Below are 8,828 nucleotides of genomic sequence, written 5' to 3'. Positions count from 1 at the left end.
GAGACTGCATCCGGTCATGAATCATGCAAAAGAGAGCCGCCGTGGGTGCTTTTGATCGATGGAGGCAAAGAACAAAAATATCTGGTCACGAATTGTGCGAAAGAGAGCCACCGAGGGTGTTCTCGATCGGTGGAGGTTGAGGGTGCTGCTCCAACTGGAGGATTGTAAGGTTGAGGGTGATGTTGATCAGTGGAGAACGAGGTTGCTACATCATTTTATTTGTGTGCTCACAAAAACGGAGGCTGGAAAATGGAAGCTGGAGTCGGAGGCCGAAAACGGTAATCACCACCCTTGGAACGGATACCGAAGTTGGATTGAAGTGACTTGGGCACTGCAGAATCTGAGTAGGTGGTTGTTGGGCACATGGACGAGCAGGTGATCATGCTTGGGGACTGAAACATATCCATCATCCTCATATTTGCAAACAGATACTTGCAAATACACTGCTCATTCATTCAAAAATTCATGGGCACATATATTCAAAAAGAAGAAGAGTTTTTTTTAAAGGGATGTTTTTTTTTCATTTAAAAAAAACAAAGGGGTTCTTTTGTAATTGAAGGTTTTTGAATTGGGGCAATATTTTTTAAAATTGAATCTTCGGATCTTGGATAGATATAGTTTGTTGGAGGTCATTTTTTTGTGTCAAGATGAACAATTAGATGGTAGAGGCCTATCTAAATGAGAGCAATAACCTTGATAGTTCCAATTACTCCAATTGGAAATTTAAGTTGCAAACCTTGTTGGAGGGACAAAACACATGGACAATTGCAAACGATGATGGGTTGAAGCCGACCCTAGCTATAGGTGGAACATCAACAACAATCCAAGACTAGGAAAAGAGGGAGAACAAGGCAAAGGTGTTGCTCAAATTGTCTGTGAAATATTGCATTATTCCTCACATTTGAGATTGTAAAGCTGCAATAGACATCTTGACAACTCTTAAAGACTTGTACAAGATTAAGAACACAAATCACCTATTGTTTCTAAAGAGAAATATTCTCTCCATTAAAATGGAGGAGAATGAATTAGTAGCAACATTCATTTCTCGTATTAAGGAGCTTAAGACTAAGTTAGGCGACATTGGTGAAACAATATCATACATTGATTTGGTCATGATTACCATGAATGGTATAACTAACGACTATCAGATGTTTATCATTAGGTTGAATGTGAGAGAAAAAGTCCCCAAGTTTGAATAATTGACAGGGATCCTAATGCAGGAGGAGGAAAGGCGAATGACTCTGTAACCCCAGAGCTCAAATCTTGCTGTAATGGAAAAGAAGAAGCCCTACAGAGGAAATACAAATGAAGCACACAAAAGAGGAGGAACCCCATAAAGAAAGCCACCTCCATCTCAATCTATGTCTCTAAATAGAAGTGATTCGGAACTAAGATGTTTTTATTGCGGTAAATTTGGTCATATCGCTAAACATTGTCGGAAGAAGAAGTTTGATGAAGGTCAACAGAGACATAAGAAGCATGCAGGCCATCTGGTTGATGCAAATCAGAATTCGAATATCAAATTGTTCGTATTTGATTATGCGTTGTCAATTAAGGAGGATGAAGCAAAAATTTGGTTCGTGGACTTGAGAGCCTCCTCCCATATGACAGGTAAGAGGCAATGGTTAAATTTTTTTAGAGAATCCATCGTTGGTATGAAGGTCTACCTTGGAGACGATACAGGGTATGAAATCAAGGGATATGGTGATGTCCTTGTCGTACTACCTGATGGAAACATTAGGCTTTTTCATGATGTTATGTATATACCCGGGATAAAAAAGAGCCTGATTTCTGTATTTAGAATAACAAATCAGGATCTTAAAGTAGAGTTCTTTAAATCTCATTGTGTAATTAAAGACATGCAGGATTAGATGAAGTCAATTGCAACAAGTGTACATGTAGGAGGATTGTATAAACTGGATGTCATAAGTGTGTCACATCAAGCGTTGGCATCATCAACCATGTCTACAAAGAATCTCTGGCATCAGATATTTGGGCATATAAACTTTAGTGACCTACTACTTCTTCAAAAAAAAGGTATGGTGAATGGTCTTCCTGTTTTGAAGAGTATGCATGTTGACTGTGAAGCATGTGCCCTTGGTAAATTACATAGAGATGAATTTCCTGCTATTGTTGATAGAAAGTAGAGGGATATACTTGAACTTGTACACACTGATCTATGTGGGCCAATGTAGACAAGGTCGTTAGGAGGGGCCTACTATTTTCTTATTTTTGTTGATGAATGTACAAGGTTCACCTGGGTGTATTTCCTCAGGCAGAAAAGTCATGCTTTTGAATACTTCAAGCAATTCAGAAGTATGATTGAGAAGAAAATAGGAAAGTTCATCAAAATTCTTTGCTTAGACCAAGGTGGAGAATTCAAGAAGGGTGACTTCATCAAATACTACAAAGAACACGAAATACAATAGCAGTTCACAACACCTTACACTCCTCAACAAAACGGGGTTGCAGAAAGGAAAAACAGAACCCTCGTGGAGTGTGCCCGCAGTATGTTGAAAGGTAAGAATTTGACCAATGGTTTTTGGGCAGAAGCTGTAAACATTGCAGTGTATCTTAAGAATAGGAGTCCTACTAAGTGTTTGGATTATAAAATTCCTTTCGAAGCATTGTTTGGCTTCAAGCCTGCAGTAAGTCATCTTAGAGTCTTTGGATGTAAGGATTTTGCTCATGTCTCGAAAGAATATAGGAAAAAGTTAGATTCAAAAACCATTAAGTGTACTTTTGTTGGATACTGCAGTGAGTTTAAGGCTTATAAGTTGTTTAATCCTTCAACTCACAAGGTTTTTACAAGCAAAGATGTGGTATTTCATGAACAGGTAGATGATGGGAACCCTGTTCGTAGTGATGAAGAATGGCATGTACCTTTACTATCAGAAGAAGGTGATGAAAGATGGGCCGGTGAGCAACAACAGCAACAACAACAACAACAACAAGAGGAGAAAGAAGTGGCTGATCAAGTCAGGTTTGAAACCAGTCTGTAGAGGGGAGATCAGAGCATGTTTGAAGCCTCCACCACTCAGAAGATCAAGCAAGAAGATACAATTGCCAACCAGATACCGGGATCATGCGCGCTCATTACTGGTATGTTGAACGTTGCTGAACCTTCTAATTTTAATCATGATTTAAAATGTATAACTTAGTTTGGAGAAGGAAAGTGGGAAAAAAAAAGCGCGCAATGGATTGAAAATATAGGGTCTTTCGTCTCTCAAGTCTTTATTTAGCTACTTTTTATCGAGTCTCTGAAATCTTTATTTGGTGCTTTTTTTTATCGGGTCTTTGTGTTTGTAACAAAATCTACGCATCAATTTATAATTATAATATGACTCATTGTCGACGGAATTTTGACAGTCAATTTGACTCGGTGCCCGGAGCAAGACATTTTGAAGGGTAAAACGACCCAATTTCCTTTCCCTTAATTATCGTTCTCGTTCTTTGCTCTGTCACATTATTACCATACTTAACTACCCAAGGGAAAAGCAGCATCACGTTCTGCCAGACAGTGGCATGGATCATCATGTTCTGTTAAGGCTGCTGTTGGGCATTGTATTGCTGCTTTCATTCGCCCCTTGGACTCTTCGTGCTCGCTTACAAGGGAAATCCCCCGCTCTCCTCTTATGATTACATACCAATGGGACAACCCTCCCACTCTTCCGATGTAACCTCCTCCCTTTGAGATTCGAGCAACTCTCCTCCCCTCCTCCCTCCTACACCATTATTGTTGAGATTTTCTGTTTTAGTCAAATAGGCAAAAATCTCTGAAGGATGACAACAATAGGGATTCAGCTCCTAGATTAGCTCCAGGTTGTTGGGAGGGAGTTAATGCCTCCTATATTTGATGTGAGGGAATTATGAGGCTGTTAGATTCTCTATGCTATATAACAGGCAGTCATTCCGATGATTTGCTATGTGAGTGTAAGGATTTCATGATGTAATCTCCTAATTTGATTAATATATTCCTGATGCCTATGTTTGGTGGACGTAGCCCAGATTGGTTGGGTGAACCACGTTAATTCTTGTGTTTATGTGCTTGATATTTTGCTGTGTGTATTTATGTTTGCTGTGCACCTGATCCAACAATTGGTATCAGAGCACGAATCCTCGATTCCTTCGGTAGGAAGAGGAATGTGGCAGAAATTTTTTGTGTGAAGTGCAAACGGAAGATATTTTGCTTTAAAGGCATAGGCAATTTTTGTTTTTTAATTGCTGGTATTTAAAACGTTGATATTGGAGATTATTGTGTTTTTTGATACAAAATGGCGAAAACTCAAAGTGCCCGTTTTGAGATTGAGAAATTTAATGGCAAGAATAATTTTGAGATCTGGAAGGTGAAAATGCACGATCTGCTGGTTCAACAAGGTGTGGCGAAAGCACTGTTGGGGAAAAACAAAAGACCTCCTTCCATGACGGAGGATGATTGGGATGAGATGGACGATAGAGCTCTGAGCGCAATTCGGTTATGTCTGGCGGACGATGTTCTGTTCAACATTGTGTCAGAGAAAACCGCCGCAGGCCTGTGGACGAAGCTTGAGAAGCTCTATATGACGAAATCTTTGACAAATCGAATTCTCCTGAAACGGCAGCTTTACAGTTTGCGGATGAAAGAAGGTACCTCAATTGCTGATCACCTGAATGTTTTTAATACCTTGTTGGTGCAATTAAACAGTCTAGATGTGAAATTTGATTCAGAGGATAAGGCGATAACTTTATTATGTTCATTGCCCGAATCCTGGGATCACTTTGTTACTTCCATAAGTTTTAGTACATCAGAAATTCTTGAATTTGACGATGTTGTTGGAGCCTTGTTGGCTGAGGAAACGAGGAAAAGGTCGAATGCAGACACCTCTACATCAGAGGTAATGATGGCCAGAGGTCGCTCACGAGAGAGACACTCCGGGGGAAAGCATAGTGACTCTCCTTCAAAATCCAAAGGAAAGAAGCCCAAGGTGAAGTGCTGGCATTGTGGCAAGGCTGGACATCTGAAAAAGGATTGCTGGAAGCGAAAGAAGGCTCTTCGACAGAAAAGAAGGAAGCCAACACCACGGATACAGGTTCAGTATCAGGTTCAGGTATGAGTGATGAGGTATTGTCAGTTAATATTTCAAAACATGATCAACATTGGTTATTAGATTCCGGGGCATCTAACCACATGTGTATACATAAAGATTGGTTTAAAACATATAGATCAATTGATGATGGTGTTGTGTACATGGGTAATGATGTAACATGTAATATTGTTGGGATTGGAAGCATACAACTACAAATGTTTGATGGCACAACCAAAATATTAACTGATGTGAGGCATGTACCAGATTTAAGGAAAAATTTGATTTCATTAGGAGCACTTGATTCAAATGGATATAAAACTGTAATTCAAGGTGGAGTAATGAAAATTTACAAAGGCATCTTACTAGTTATGAAAGCTAAGAAAGTAGGAAATCTATTTCAGTTAGAAGGTAGAACTGGGTCAGATCATGTGTCTGTGTCTGAACATGACGGTAGTTCCATTCACTTATGGCATCAAAGATTGGGGCATATGAGTGAAAGAGGATTGAAAATTTTGGCTGACCGAAAGTTACTTCCTAATCTAAGATCTGGAAAATTGGATTTCTGTAAACATTGTCTGTTTGGTAAACAAAGTAAACAAAAGTTTAAAACAGGCAAACATACTAGTAAAGGCATACTTGATTATATCCATTCAGATGTGTGGGGTCCAGCTCCTACAGCTTCATATGGTGGTTCATCTTATTTTGTATCATTCATTGATGACTTTTCTCGGAAAGTTTGGGTCTTCATGTTGAAAAAGAAGTCTGATGTTTTTACAGTTTTCAAGCAGTTTAGAGCATTGGTAGAAAACAACACTGGTAGAACTATCAAATGTTTAAGAACTGACAATGGTGGTGAGTTTTCCTCCAAGGAGTTTGACAGCTATTGCAAGGATGCAGGGATCGAAGTACATAAGACCACGGTTTATACTCCTCAGCAGAATGGAGTTGCTGAACGCATGAACAGGACTCTTCTAGAGAGAGCAAGGTGTATGCTGAGTAACGCCGGGTTGCCGAAGGAGTTGTGGACGGAAGCAGTGGCAACTGCTTGTTATGTGATAAACCGATCTCCATCAACGGCAATAGACTGCAAGGTTCTGCAAGAGGTATGGACAGGACACCCTTGTGACTATTCTAAACTCAGAGTGTTTGGTTGTGATGCATATGCTCTAGTGCCTAAACATCAACGAACTAAATTAGATCCAAAGTCTAAAAGGTATATCTTTGTTGGGTATGGTGATGGAACAAAGGGATTTAGATTGTGGGATCCTACTACCCGCAAAATCATCATCAACAGAGATGTAAGGTTTAATGAATCCTCTCTTGTACAGTTAGATGTAGATAGAAGATTGAAACAGGATGATGTATCTGATTTCCAGCATATTCAGTTTGACAGCATTTCTAATGATAGTCATAACGACCATAGTTCAGATTCTAGTCATGAACAGGTTTCAGAATCAGATTATGAACAGGGTTCAAATGGAGGACATGAACAGGTCTCAGATGGCGATCATGAAGAAATTCCTACAGTTGATAGACAGCCAGTTGTGGAAGCACCAGAAACATTCTTAAGGAGATCTACCAGGATCAAACGTCGTCCGAGAAGGTATGCTGATCATGTTACTTCAGTTGCTTTGATCGCTAATGATGATGAACCTTTATGTTATCAGGAAGCTGTAGAAGGTTCAAATAGTGACAAATGGAAAGCAGCCATGAAGGAAGAAATGATGGCCTTAGGTAAGAATGGCACGTGGGATCTGGTTGAACTTCCCAAAGGCAAGAAAACTATGGGATGCAAGTGGGTGTTCAAGCTAAAACGGGGTGTGAATGATACGGAAGACAGGTACAAAGCTCGGCTGGTTGCAAAAGGGTTTTCTCAGAAAGCTGGCATAGACTTTCATGAGATATTTTCACCAGTGGTTAAAATTGTTTCAATTAGAATTGTGTTAGCATTAGTGGCTTTGTTTGATTTGGAGTTGCAGCAGTTAGATGTTAAGACTGCATTTCTACATGGTGATTTAGATGAGGAAATATATATGGAACAACCGGAAGGGTTTGTTCAGCATCGCAATGCGAAATTTGTCTGCAGGCTCAAGAAGTCATTATATGGCCTGAAGCAGTCGCCTCGGCAGTGGTATAAGAAGTTTGATTCTTTCATGTTGAGTCAGAAATATGTTAGAAGTGAATATGATCATTGTGTTTATTTCAAACAGTTAAATAATGGCATGTTCATTATCTTAGTGTTGTATGTTGATGATATGCTTTTAGCAAGCAAAAGCATTGAAGAAATCAACAGGTTGAAGACTCAGATGGCAAGGACGTTTGATATGAAAGATCTAGGAGCCGCAAGACAGATTTTGGGCATGGAGATTTTCAGAGACAGGGGCAATGGTAAGCTGTGGCTATCACAACAGAAGTATGTTGAGAAAATACTTTTGAGGTTTGGTATGAACAATGTGAAGCCTGTGTCGATCCCTTTAGCTTCCCATTTTAAGCTTTCTTCGAGTTTATGTCCTAATACAGATGAAGAAAAGGATTATATGTCTCGAATTCCTTATGCCAATGTAGTAGGATGTTTGATGTATGCGATGGTGTGTACGCGACCAAATATTTCTCATGCAGTTGGGGTTGTCAGCAGGTACATGGCAAATCCGGGTAAAGAACATTGGTCAGCAGTGAAATGGGTGCTTTGGTATTTGAGAGGCACAAGTAGTTATTGTATTTCTTACAATAAGAGTAGTGAATTTGTTTGCGGATATGTTGATTCCGATTTTGCAGGTGATTTGGATAAGAGAAGATCAACTTCAGGGTACGTCTTTACTCTTGCAGGTGGAGCTATAAGCTGGATGTCAAAGCTACAGAATATTGTTGCTTTATCCACTACTGAAGCAGAATACATTGCTGCTTCTCATGCTTGCAAAGAGGCGGTTTGGTTGAAAGGTTTGCTTGGTGAGTTTGGTAGGTTACAGGACAACATCAGGTTACTTTGTGATAGTCAAAGTGCAATACATTTGGCTAAGAATCCGGCCTATCATAGTAAGTCAAAGCATATTCCAATCAAATATCATTTTGTAAGACAGGTTATCACTGAAAGGGGAGCCTCTCTTGAAAATGTGCATACAAAGGAGAATTGTGCAGACATGTTCACGAAACCAGTTTTGTTGGAGAAGCTATGCTGGTGTTTGGCTTCTCTTGGCTTGCAGAAAAGATAAAATAATAATAACAGGGCATCGGGTGAATTGTTGTCAAGGTGGAGATTGTTGAGATTTTCTGTTTTAGTCAAATAGGCAAAAATCTCTGAAGGATGACAACAATAGGGATTCAGCTCCTAGATTAGCTCCAGGTTGTTGGGAGGGAGTTAATGCCTCCTATATTTGATGTGAGGGAGTTATGAGGCTGTTAGATTCTCTATGCTATATAACAGGCAGTCATTCGGATGATTTGCTATGTGAGTGTGAGGATTTCATGATGTAATCTCCTAATTTGATTAATATATTCCTGATGCCTATGTTTGGTGGACGTAGCCCAGATTGATTGGGTGAACCATGTTAATTTTTCTGTTTATGTGCTTGATATTTTGCTGTGTGTATTTATGTTTGCTGTGCACCTGATCCAACAATTATACCCTTACCCATCGACTCTCCCCCTACATTCTCCCACTCTCTCACCCCCTTCCCCTCGTCCTCCCCATCTTCTCCCCCTCTCCCTTGCCCTTCCCTAACGCTAACACATCATTCGGAGAACCCTCCTACACTTCATCCCCTA

Source organism: Pinus tabuliformis, chromosome 5_2 (assembly GCF_031772625.1).
Source record: "Pinus tabuliformis cultivar Carrire ecotype Pingquan chromosome 5_2, CPIR1, whole genome shotgun sequence".
NCBI classification, from domain to species: Eukaryota; Viridiplantae; Streptophyta; class Pinopsida; order Pinales; family Pinaceae; genus Pinus; species Pinus tabuliformis.
This window is presented reverse-complemented; position numbering follows the sequence as displayed.